The sequence below is a fragment of the Eleutherodactylus coqui genome, chromosome 8 (assembly GCF_035609145.1).
Source record: "Eleutherodactylus coqui strain aEleCoq1 chromosome 8, aEleCoq1.hap1, whole genome shotgun sequence".
Taxonomy (NCBI): Eukaryota; Metazoa; Chordata; class Amphibia; order Anura; family Eleutherodactylidae; genus Eleutherodactylus; species Eleutherodactylus coqui.
The window spans coordinates 164,422,910-164,435,486 of record NC_089844.1 but is presented as its reverse complement, the minus strand read 5'-3'; the positions used below and the strand labels follow the sequence as shown (position 1 = coordinate 164,435,486).

The 12,577-nt window shown below is 48.5% G+C and overlaps 1 pseudogene; it reads left to right on the top strand.

Annotated features, from left to right (window-relative positions):
- The first annotated feature begins 6,076 nt into the window (after window positions 1-6,076).
- LOC136577091 (E3 ubiquitin/ISG15 ligase TRIM25-like) lies at window positions 6,077-8,786 on the top strand (annotated as a pseudogene).
- Window positions 8,787-12,577: the final 3,791 nt, after the last annotated feature.

Below are 12,577 nucleotides of genomic sequence, written 5' to 3'. Positions count from 1 at the left end.
CCCCTTCCCAGCCACTATTTGCAATGGGAAGGGGGCGGAGCTAAGGGACGGTACTTAGCCCCACCCCCATCTCGCCCCCTCCTATTGCAAATAGTGGCAAGGGGCGGAGAGAAGGCGGGAGCTTAGTTCCTGCCCTGGCTCTTCCATCCCCCCCCCCCCCTACCGACAAAGACACCGTATATCGGCTCGGTGTAAAAACAGAGCCGATATACGGTCGTCTAAATAAGCCCTTAAACTGATAATCTGAACACAACTAACATCAAGAAACAAGTCCTCAGACAGCGACGTCAATGGATAAATAAAGGAGTTACAATTTTTTTTTTTTGGGGGGGGGGGGGGGGAGGAAAAAACGAAAATGGAAAAAGAAAAAGGGGCCGCGTCATTAAGGGGTTAAAGGTAGATCACAATTAGAGATGAGCGAACCTACTCGTTTCGAGTAATTACTCGATCGAGCACCGCGATTTTCGAGTACTTCAGTACTCGGGTGCAAAGATTCGTGGGGCGCTGGGGGGCGGAGGGAGCTGTGACGGAGCGGGGGGTAGCAGCAGGCAACAGGGGGGAGCCCTCTCTCTCTCCTTCTCCCCCCCACTCCCCGCTTCAAACCCCCCACTCACCCACGGCGCCCCCCGAATCTTTTCGCCCAAGTACGGAAGTACTCAAAAATCGCGGCGTTCGGGCGAAAAAAGGGCGTGGCCGAGTAGGCTCGCTCATCTCTACTCACAATACATTATTAAAGAGAGAAGCATTTTGGATGCTGAAATTGGGTACGAGACATCCCAATGGTCTCCACTTCAGGTCAGACCTGTTATGCATATATTAAATAGTGGATCTATAAAGAGCCCCCCCCCCCCCCCCATTACATTATTTAGTCTGTTGTATGATATGTGTAAATAAAATGTTGTCATTAGGTTCATATTTCATTAGTTATCACTGGATGGATATGGGACATTGCCATTTATTATATATTGCATATCTTATCTCAGGGAGATTTCACTATTACATTTCATTATGGAGATTTCGATATTTTATATACAAAATGTTTCGTTTATTGCCAATATAGAAACATCTAAGGCCGGCTGCACACGGAGCCCGTCACAGCGCCCCCCAGAGACCCCAGACTTACCTGCGGATCCGGCGTCCTCGCTCCCGCATGATGCTTCGGCGTGACGCGTCGCAGAGTCATATGACACGCCGGCCATGTCACATGACAGACCCACCGCGTCACATGATGCGCCGGCCATGTCATATGACACGTCTGTCACATCATATGATGCGGCGGTGGTAGGCGGGAAAGCGGTTTCACGCTATCTTCTGCTATGCTACAGCGGAAGATACATTGACGGGCGACTTCCATTGACTGCAATGGAAGCCGTCCGCGCGTACACCCACGGCAAATAGAGCATGCCGCAGGTGAGGACGGGTGAATTCACAGTGCGGAATTCTGTGGTGGAGTTTCGCACCGTAAGCATTGTGCTATTAAGTTCAATAGAACCTAATAGCTGCGGGCAACGCGGCGGATTTCCAGCGCAAATTACGCGGCGGAAATCCGTCCGTGGGAAGGAGGCCTAAATCGGGAAAGAAGAGAGAGAAAAGAAGAAAAGAAATAAGGAAGGAGGACAAGAAAGAGTTAAACTGATCACAACTAACATCAAGAAATAATGTTATAGCATATGTATTAATGAATATATTGATTATTACGCTATATGGATTATGCTACAACATACTATATCATATTATACTATATGCAGAATTAGCTTAGAATATGCCGTATGCCGTACTAAGATCTGGGCTTAACTTCATGTGGAATTGAGTAAGTCAGCTGTTTTGTATTGTTTTTAATTGGTTTTGATTATTCAGATATTTAAGGGAGTGACGTAACCCCCATAATCAGGTGATGAAGACTCCTTACGGAGTGGAAACACCTCCGGTGTAGACGGCTGACTGGTTTTATGTAGCACTTCATTCAATAAAGGCTTGTGGACACCATCTGTGTGAAGACAGCATGTTTCTGGAATTGGACATAGAAGCTCAGCATAAATGGCAGGATTAGATACCGCAGCCCCCATCGCATACACTCGGATTAGATACAGCAGCCCCCATCGCATACACTCGGATTAGATACAGCAGCCCCCATCGCATACACTCGGATTAGATACAGCAGCCCCCATCGCATACACTCGGATTAGATACAGCAGCCCCCATCGCATACACTCGGATTAGATACAGCAGCCCCCATCGCATACACTCGGATTAGATACAGCAGCCCCCATCGCATACACTCGGATTAGATACAGCAGCCCCCATCGCATACACTCGGATTAGATACAGCAGCCCCCATCGCATACACTCGGATTAGATACAGCAGCCCCCATCGCATACACTCGGATTAGATACAGCAGCCCCCATCGCATACACTCGGATTAGATACAGCAGCCCCCATCGCATACACTCGGATTAGATACAGCAGCCCCCATCGCATACACTCGGATTAGATACAGCAGCCCCCATCGCATACACTCGGATTAGATACAGCAGCCCCCATCGCATACACTCGGATTAGATACAGCAGCCCATATCGCATACACTCGGATTAGATACAGCACCCCTTATCGCATACACTCGGATTAGATACAGCACCCCTTATCGCATACACTCGGATTAGATACAGCACCCCTTATCGCATACACTCGGATTAGATACAGCACCCCTTATCGCATACACTCGGATTAGATACAGCAGCCCATATCGCATACACTCGGATTAGATACAGCACCCCTTATCGCATACACTCGGATTAGATACAGCACCCCTTATCGCATACACTCGGATTAGATACAGCACCCCTTATCGCATACACTTGAATTAGATACAGTTCCTTAGCAGGCAGTATCACACATGATGGGTTTGGATACCTGCAGCAGTTTAGCCAGTAACTTGTGTCTCTACCATCAGTGCAGCCAGCAAGCCCTGAACGCTCAATTATAATCACCTGACACACCCTGAGGGATCATGGGAAATGTAGTCCTTACCCCCAATCTCCTGCCCCCAGGAGTCAGTTCAGCCCCTGGTTTGCTCCCAGTAAGGGTCGGTTTACACGTAACAAGAAGTCATTCGCTCTAAAGTCCAGATACTTTTCCCCTGCAGATAAATCCCTGCTGTGAGTACTGCTCCATAACTACAAGAGCCGTTACCTCAGCCGATACGCCCGCAGCCATGTGATTGAGTCAGAATAGGGATGCTGAGAAGGAAGATGGCAGTGGGGCAGGTGAGCAGCCTCAGCCCCCGCTCACACTTTCATTTGGTCACCGATATCTGTTAGATATCAGCAATCAGATGACGGGAATGCCAACCGCAGCCCTCAGTGTGTGAGCCAGACGCCCACCTACCTCCGGTCAGTGATAGCCTGTCGCTGCGCCACCCCCGAGCCCATGGCTCTATTCCACAGGGAGGTCGTCTTTTACGGCCATGTGCAATAAGGCCCAGGTGGGAGGCCGTCAAAATGCGCATCGGCGGTAGTTAAGGGGTTAAACAAAGACCAGGAAGTGAAGTTCCACTTTCACTTTAGACAGAGTACAGGGAGGGATGCAGCTCAGCCCTTCCTCAGCCTCACATTACAGTGCTGTCAGTTAGATACAGCCTTACACACAGCCGCCAGTAATATATAGGATTCTAGGACTACATCTTCCATCAGTTGGTGCGGTAACAGTTAGTATACAGCAGCTCCATCCGATGTGCACAGAGACAGAAAAGGCTATGATATACTTCAGCTGTCTGGCTGATAACAGAAAGCAGTAGCAGTTGTTACCATATTGTTTTTTCTCAGTCCTCCTAGCTCACCCTTAGGGCCCGATAACACGAATGATTACCGTCCGAAAACAAATGTTGGATAGAGCAGATTTGTACGATAATCTGTCCACAAGGCCAACGAATGAACAACGAATGATTCTCATTCTATACATAAAACCATCATTCACAGCTTGTTACGTTTAAACAGCCATCATTCGGTCATTCACATCCGCTGGTGCAGCGCCGGAATGACTGAGCGCAAAATGTAATGATTTATCTGCAGGTGAACACTGGCTATATTTTAAAGCGAATGACTTCTTGTTGCGTGTAAACCGACCCTTACTGGGAGCAAACCAGGGACTGGGCTTTGTATCTGGTAGAACGGACTCCTGGGGGCAGGAGATTGGGGTAAGGACTACATTTCCCATGATCCCTCAGGGTGTGTCAGGTGATTATAATTGAGCGTTCAGGGCTTGCTGGCCGCACTGATGGTAGAGACACAAGTTACTGGCTAAACTGCTGCAGGTATCCAAACCCATCATGTGTGATACTGCCTGCTAGGGAACTGTATCTAACCCAAGTGTATGTGATATGGGCTGCTGTATCTAATCCAAGTGTATGGAGTGTGGGCTGCTGTATCTAATCCGAGTGTATGTGATATGGGCTGCTGTATCTGATCCGAGTGTATGCGCTATGGGCTGCTGTATCTAATCCGAGTGTATGTAATATGGGCTGTTGTATCTAATCCAAGTGTATGCAATAAGGGGTGCTGTATCTAATCCAAGTGTATGCAATAAGGGGTGCTGTATCTAATCCAAGTGTATGCAATATGGGCTGCTGTATCTAATCCTGCCATGTATGCTGAGCTACTATGTCCAATTCCATTGTGTGTGTCACTGTCTGTTGAGCTGCTGTATCTAATCCTAGCATGCATGCAGCAGGTCTGCTGAGGTGCTGTATCCACTGCTAGCCTGTGTGCAGCAGGTCTACTGAGCCTAAGGTTGTCGGTCAGCTGTGATGGTATTTTGCATGTTGTCAGGGAGAGAGAGGGTGGACCCCAACCAATCCCACCTCAGCTGCTGTTTTTTCACGGATCGACTACTCCAAGCGCTGTTGCCGCTGTGACCGCTTGTCATGGCAGAGCCTCGATCGATCCCTTTAGTGGGGTTGCATGCAAAGAATTGTTACAATACAGGTGGATTTGTACCCAGCTTTCCCATGCTCCTGCACGCATGCTGAACGAAAGCTCAAATCACCCCCTGGTTGGTCCAATATTTCCAGCACTCTACAATACCCACCCACACACACACACACGCTGCCATCACCAGCTTGTATGTAACTAGCAAGCTGGAACCCAGACTATGAATTATGATACAATTTTGGAAGTTATGGTTCATTTTAAAACGGACAAGGCTTGTCTAATAAATTGAAGACTTATTCTAAAGAAGAGTAGCAGTCTCTGAGGTCATTCAGGGAGGGGTGGGGTACTCCAATCGGCAATATCTGCCCGGCATATTTCTGGCCATGATTTAACTATTCAGGAATATCAAGCCTGACACAAAGGATCACTCACATACATACTTACAGACAAGTGGTCGTTAGTTGATTTGGTATTGCCTCCATTTGTGCTGTCAGGATGGATGTTGTAGTAAAATGGGAATTATTCTTACCGTTAATTCCTTTTCCATGAGTCCACCATGACAGCACATACCCACCCGAGCAATTGTGCTGTTGTGTTACATGCACAGTATACAATTTTTTTTTCTTAAGCAACAATAAAAGATTGGGCCACATATCCATTGTGATAATTTGAAGTCACTAGAGAATGATGGTGGTAGGCGGCCTTAAGAACTCTCCTCTTCCTGTCTCAACGAGGTCAAGAGGGCTACCTGCATGTGTTCTGTCAGGATGGACTCATGGAAAAGAATTTAACGGTAAGAATTCCTGTTTTTTAGACGAGTTAAGAATCCATCATTCAGACTGCATGCTGTGTTCTCCATGGGAGCAGGAGATTGTATTCTCTTAGAAGCCCATGGCTGAACAATAGAACTAATTGCAGAGTTCAGCTTCCAGAGGCTCATTTGCACGCAAATGAATCTGATAAAGTACTAAAGGGCAAGATCGCCAATCTTTCAATCATTTTGAAAGATAATCCTTGCTTGTGAATGGGCCTTAAGGCTCAAATGACACGGCTACTGAATGCTTTTATTCTATTACATTTGTTACATCAAATGTGTTGGTTTATGATCGATTGTATTGTACTTCTATTTTGTTTCAATTCCAGCTCTTTCCTACTAGGATGGCGTCTGCTGACCTGCGGGACGAGCTGAACTGCTCCATCTGCCTGAGCCTCTATACAGATCCCGTATCCCTGAGATGTGGACACAATTTCTGCCGCTCGTGTATTGTGAGTGCGCTGGATGCACAGGAGGCAGCTGGAGTGTATTCCTGTCCTGACTGCAGAGAAGAATCCCCGCAGCGTCCGGCCCTGGAGAAGAACAGGAAGCTGGCGAATATAGTGGAGCGTTTCTTATCTAGTCAGCCTGATATGGAGAGCAGAATCTTCTGTACTTACTGTATAAAGTCTCCTGTCCCGGCTGTGAGGACATGTCTGCACTGTGAGATGTCCATGTGTCAGAAACATCTCGGAGCCCACAACAAGGCGGTGGATCATATATTAACTGATCTCACCAGCTCCTTTGGGAACAAGAAGTGCTCCGTCCACAAGAAGGTTCTGGAGTATTACTGCCCGCAGGACGCGGCTTGTCTATGTGTGACTTGCTGTCTGGTCGGCAAGCATCGGGGCCACCAGGTGGAACTTCTAGGTGAGGCTTCTGAGAAGAAGGAGAAAGTGAGGAAGTATCTGGGGGAACTAAACCCTCAAAAAGCAGAACTTCAGACAAGAGTCCAGAATCTGCAGGGTCAGAAGAAGAATATCCAGAAGAAAGCCTCTGAGAAGAGGAAGAACATCAGGAAGTTGTTTATGGACATGAAGGAGCAACTGGAAATGGCAGAAAAGAAAGTGCAGAGCGAGATCTCCAGACAGGAGGACGAGATTGTGTCACAGATATCTCATCTGATCAAGAAGCTGGAAAAAGAGAAGGAGCTGTCTGGGAAGATGCATCACATGGAGCTGATGTGTCATGTCACCGACCCAATAAGACTCTTACAGGAAAGGGACATTACAGTAAGTAGTAATGGAGATGATGAGAACACGGGGGGAGGTGGTGGAAATATCCATTCTGATGATAATCGGCATACAGGATTGGTCTCAGGACAAGCTGATGTCCCCGTGTCTGATACCAAAATACAAGATAACGGGACTAACCCAATAACTGTCCTACAAGAATTAGACCAAGGAGCAGCCTGTAGGGATAAGAGTGCGGCTGCCGAGAAAGAAGCTGCAGTCCATGAGGCTACTAAGAAGAAGGAAGAGGAGAAGCTGAGGAAAGAGCTGGATGAGGATCTGACCTTACACCGATCTATGCGGGATATTGTCACCAGGGTCACATCAGGGCTCGGGTCCCAGACATCTTGCTGGATGAGGACACTGCATGTATATTAGTGGAGTTATCAGACGATCTAAAGGCAGCAACAGATTCAGAGGAGAAACGGCAAAGACCAGAATCACCAAGAAGGTTTCTGAGATACTCCCAGGTGTTAAGCCGATGTGGCCTCTCTTCAGGGAGACATTATTGGGAGGTGGCATGGAACCAGGTTGGAGGTTGCATTATCGGGATGTCCTATCCCAGTATAGAGAGGAAAGGAAAGCAGTCTGTTATTGGAAGTAATGATAAATCTTGGTGTTTGTATCTGAATGATAAATATTGTAAAGCATATCACAACTCTGTTTTATTACACCGTGCTGTAAGGCCAACATGTCCAACATTCGGAGTCTTCTTAGACTATGAGGCTGGGCGTCTGTCCTTCTATGAGCTGTGTGACCCCATCAGACGCTTACACACCTTCACCGCCTCCTTCACCGAACCCCTACATGTCGCCTTCTATGTGGAGGATGGATCCTCTGTTACAATAACCAGCTGAGACCGGTGTAGTCCCCATAATTACACTGTTATTTCCTGTAGCATAGATATTGGTCAGACCCCGGCCCGTATTTACCACTAGGAATGTTATTGTCCTGAGACTAACCATCGTTGGTCCCATCTGATCTAGTGATGGTATATAGCTACTGTAGGATCACTTTCCCGCCTGCTGGATCCCCCACTGATACTGATAATAAAGGGGCTGCAGCGCTGATTTAGGGCCCTTTTACACGGAACGATCATTGCTTAGAAAATCGTTGGATCGTGTGACTCTGAATGATAATCGCTCAGTGTAAACAAGGCCAACAAATGAATGATGAATGAGATTTTATTCGTTTCTCATTCATCCATTTTATCCAGGCATAAAGATAATCGCTCGCACGTGATTGCGTGTGAACAGCGATTGTTTAGTCGATCACATTCGCCGCTGCAGTCAATGTCAACGACTGAACTGGATGCAAACACAAGTGTGAATGATATTCCTGCCTGTGTGAACGGCCATTGTTCTGTCTTATGGCTCCGTGTATACGGTCCTGAGGCCGGCGTCACACGGATGAGCGCGTTAGTGATGCCTACTTGCACAATGCGTTGTGTATTGTAATGGACGATTGCGCTAATTAGCTCAGTATGTGATACTTTGGTGTGCAGGATAATGGAGCGTGTGAAACATCCACCCATGTGAATGAGCCCCCTGATATCGCCGGGCTCTATGTACTGCATATTGCACAATACCCTAATGCCTCTGTGTGCATGAGCCCTTAGGCCGGGATCACACAGATGCAATTGGGCAGTGTTTGGCGTATGTGCAATAAACAGAGAATACAACCCGCTGATATCATTGGGCTCATTCACATGAGGGGATTCGGCACCCATAATTTGTTTGTGCACAAAACAGCACATAATGAACTAATTAACTTAATCACCCATTGCAATCAGCAGGAGGATGCTGTGTTTATGGTTGTTTTGGTTTTTTTTGCAACGACTTGCACGAGCAAATATACAGTAAAACACATAAATGCGCACAGAAATGTGATTATGCCGTGTGACAGCGGCCTCAGCTGTGCAGTGAGAACCATGAAGGGGGCGCCACTCTGTGGCCCCCACCAATCAGAGAGTGATCACCTATCCTAACTATATGCCCCCCACCTATGAGATGGGGATAAACCTTGGAGCTGAGAGCCCCCCGATGTCTATGGCAGCTTTAGGGGGGCTCGTGTAGTGTGAATCAGCTGGCTGATATTACTACTGATCAGGGTTGGTACCGCTGCAGATGTTACAAGGTTGTGGCGGGTGAGACAGTCCGGGACGGCCCTCCGGTGATGTCTACATGGGCCGGTGGGATATTTGGGGCCGTTCTCTGTAGTTCCTCTGTCAGATCTACGGAGCGGAGCTCTGCCATACAGCGGTGGAGGCTGATGACGGCGGGCCGTGTCCTGAGGGGTCTTTCACACGGGGCGGAATTACACCGCATGACCTACTGCAAGCCGCGGTATATTCTGCACCAAAAGCCACCGGCTGCCGGCAGGTTTTACTGCAGAATTGAAAATGGTTTAAAACCTGCCGGCAATACCGCATGAAAATACGCAGATTTTGGTTTTAAACTCTGCAGCTGCGGATTTGGCGGCGTCCTGCGGCATAATGCCATCCCGTGTAGAAGGTCCTTTAAGAGCGCCAGGACTGTGTGGGATGCTGGGAGTTGTAGTCTCTGTTGGACTGTGTGGGGTGATGGGAGTTGTAGTCTCTGTTGGACTGTGTGGGGTGATGGGAGTTGTAGTCTCTGTTGGACCGTGTGGGATGATGGGCGTTGTAGTCTCTGTTGGACCGTGTGGAATGATGGGCGTTGTAGTCTCTGTTGGACCGTGTGGGGTGATGGGAGTTGTAGTCTCTGTTGGACCACGTGGGATGATGGGAGTTGTAGTGATTGCATGAACAGAGACTAATACGAAACAAAAAACAAGATCAAACTAACCAGCTTTTTAACTTCTCTCCATGAAAATGATTGCAGCCTAGAATTCTCCATGGATTTTGATTACAAACTGATCCCTTTTTTAGATATTCTTATTAAGGGTAATAGTCCGGATGGGTCCATCACCGGCGTATTGTACAGAGAAACAGATGCCGGCAATACGATTTTACACGCATCACGTTGCCATCTGATGCCAACCATACAGCGATCCCATTGGGGGAGCTATTGAGGGCAAAGCGCCATTGCACTTTAACCCCTTAACGACTGCCCCATCGGGAAACTACGTCCTCAGAAAGTGGGCTTTAATCCTAGAGGACGTAGTTTTATGCGTCCTCTTAGGATTAATGCCCACTTGCCTGAGGACGTGACAACTCCATGCTGTCGGTGCCCGCAGGTAGCCGACAGCATGGAGCGGTCATCCCAGGATGCAAGCAGTCCCCAACCCCCCCCCCCCCCCCCAAGTAAACAAAACTGTGTAAAATGACAGATATTCAGCTGCCCTGATGGATCGGATCCAACAGGGCAGCTGAAAATACTCACCCGGCTTGTCGGCGGTGTCCCCCGGAGATCTGGTCCTCCCGGACCCACCGGCGGCCTTCTGCGCATGCGCGCCAGATGATGACGTCACGTGCATGCGCAGAAGCTCAGGTGTCCCCAGCAAATTTGAAATCTCCTGGCTCCCGGCTCCTGAAGGTAGCCGGGAACCAGGAGGTGTTACCAGGGACCGCTGTGAGTGGTCCCCGGGCCCGCGATCGCGAAAAAGTTAAAGTAAAAGAAAAGTAAAGTTTCACCTCCCCTCATGGATCGGATCCATGATGGGAGGTGAAAATACTCACCCCTGGTCCCGTGCGATGTCCCGGGACCCGAAATCCCCATCTGCGCATGCGCGCCCGATGATTGACATCGGGTTCGTGCACAGAGGGGCTCAAGCCCCGGGAAATTCAAAATCCCTCTGCTCCTGGCTGCCATGTGTAGCCAGGAGCAGAGGGATGTCACTGGGGCCATGATCACTGTCATCCAATAGATGACAGTGATCATGTAAAGTTAGAAAAAAAAAGTAAAAATAAAAAATAAAAAAAGGGGTAAAAAGTAAAAAAAAAAAAGTTTTAAAAAGTTAAAAAAGCTTGCGTTTCATCTCCCCCCACGGATCATATCCGTGAGGGAGGATGAAATGACCTACCTAAGGCCCGTGGATTTATCCGCGGACCTTACCCGAGCTTCTGCGCACGCGCTCGTCGCCAGTATGGCAGGCGCAAGCGCAAAAGCCGTGGTAATTTAAAATCTCCCTGCTCCTGGCTGCAAAACTTAGCCGAGAGCCTGGAGATTTCACGGAGAGCCGCGGTGAGCGGTTCCTGATCACGTGTTCGCCGTTATCCAATGGATAATGGCAATCACGTAAAAGTTAAAAAAATGTGAAGGTTCATCTCCCCTCACCGATGCGATCAGTGAGAGGAGATGAAACTTTTTACCAGAGGCCTCCGTATTTGCACCCCGACGCAATTTTCTTCCATGAACTTTCCCGGATTCTGCGCATGCGACCGCCGGCAAAAAGCCGGACACATGCGCAGGAGTCGGGGAGCCCAGGAAACTTAAAATCTCCTTGCTCCCAGCGCGCTGAGAGCCTGGAGCAGTGACGGGTGGCCTCGTTGAGCGGTCCCCGGTCACGTGAAAAAAAGGTAGCGATTTACCTTTGGCCGGTCTCACATGACCGGATAGGAATTACGGATTCCGCATGCATCTGATCCGCGGTAATACGCAGATCAATCGCATTGGATTACACAATTCCGCTCACATTAGCGGGTTGGAATTGTGTAATCCACTCGCAGAAAAGAGAACACAGCATGTTCTATTTTACCGCGGATATCCGCAACATAGAGCCCATTGTGCTCCGTGGTCGCGGATATACCCGCAGCCCATATGCAACTTCCTTGTATACGGGCTGTGGGTACCCGCGTCATCGCTAAGCGAGGGTGCGGGAAATACAAACAACAACAAAAAAAAGTGTACTGCAAATGACCATCCGTGTGAGTAGGCAGTTATGCGCAGTACATTACGCGGCCGTACGCAGGGTCACAGCTGGGATCTGCTGCGGGCCTCCGCAAGCGGATTCCACCTACGGCTGCGTGAGCCCGGCGTTATTCAGACCGCTACCTGTAATACGCAATTTACAAGAAGCCCCGGGAACGCTCACCTTCCTGCAGTTCCAGGAGCAACTTGTTGAGCGTCTTCTGTGTGAGACCGCCGCACCTCTGCAAGCTTACGAAGACTCACGAAGCGCTACTTTTTACAGCCCATACCCACCACTGAGGTCAAGAAATGACCCCCAAAAAGCATGAGAGGAGGAGGAGGAGGAGATGGGGGGGGGGAATACCCAGTTTTATTGCCCCATGTACCCATCCCAACCAGCCTCCGTAATTACCCCTGTCTTTGGAAATACTACACAGTTCACATTATTACTTTTATCTAAGATTTGGGGAACGCCGAAAAGGGCGCGGAGTGGGTGGGGGGGGGGGGGGGTATTTTTAGGGAGTCAATTTTTATTCCGTACAAATGAGCAATGGGGCCTGGGATTTATTCAGTTGTGCCCTGAAATCCAACGGGTGTTTCCTCCATTACAGGCCTTGCCATGTTTCCTGTAAGTAGATTAGGGCCACAATGGATATGTTTTTGAACACGGGACAAATGGCGGTATCCATTTTGGGGTGAAGGTCTTCATTCCTATGTACACTGTACAAAAAAAACAGTTTTTAAATTGACAAAATTGGCAAAAAAATGAAAATCG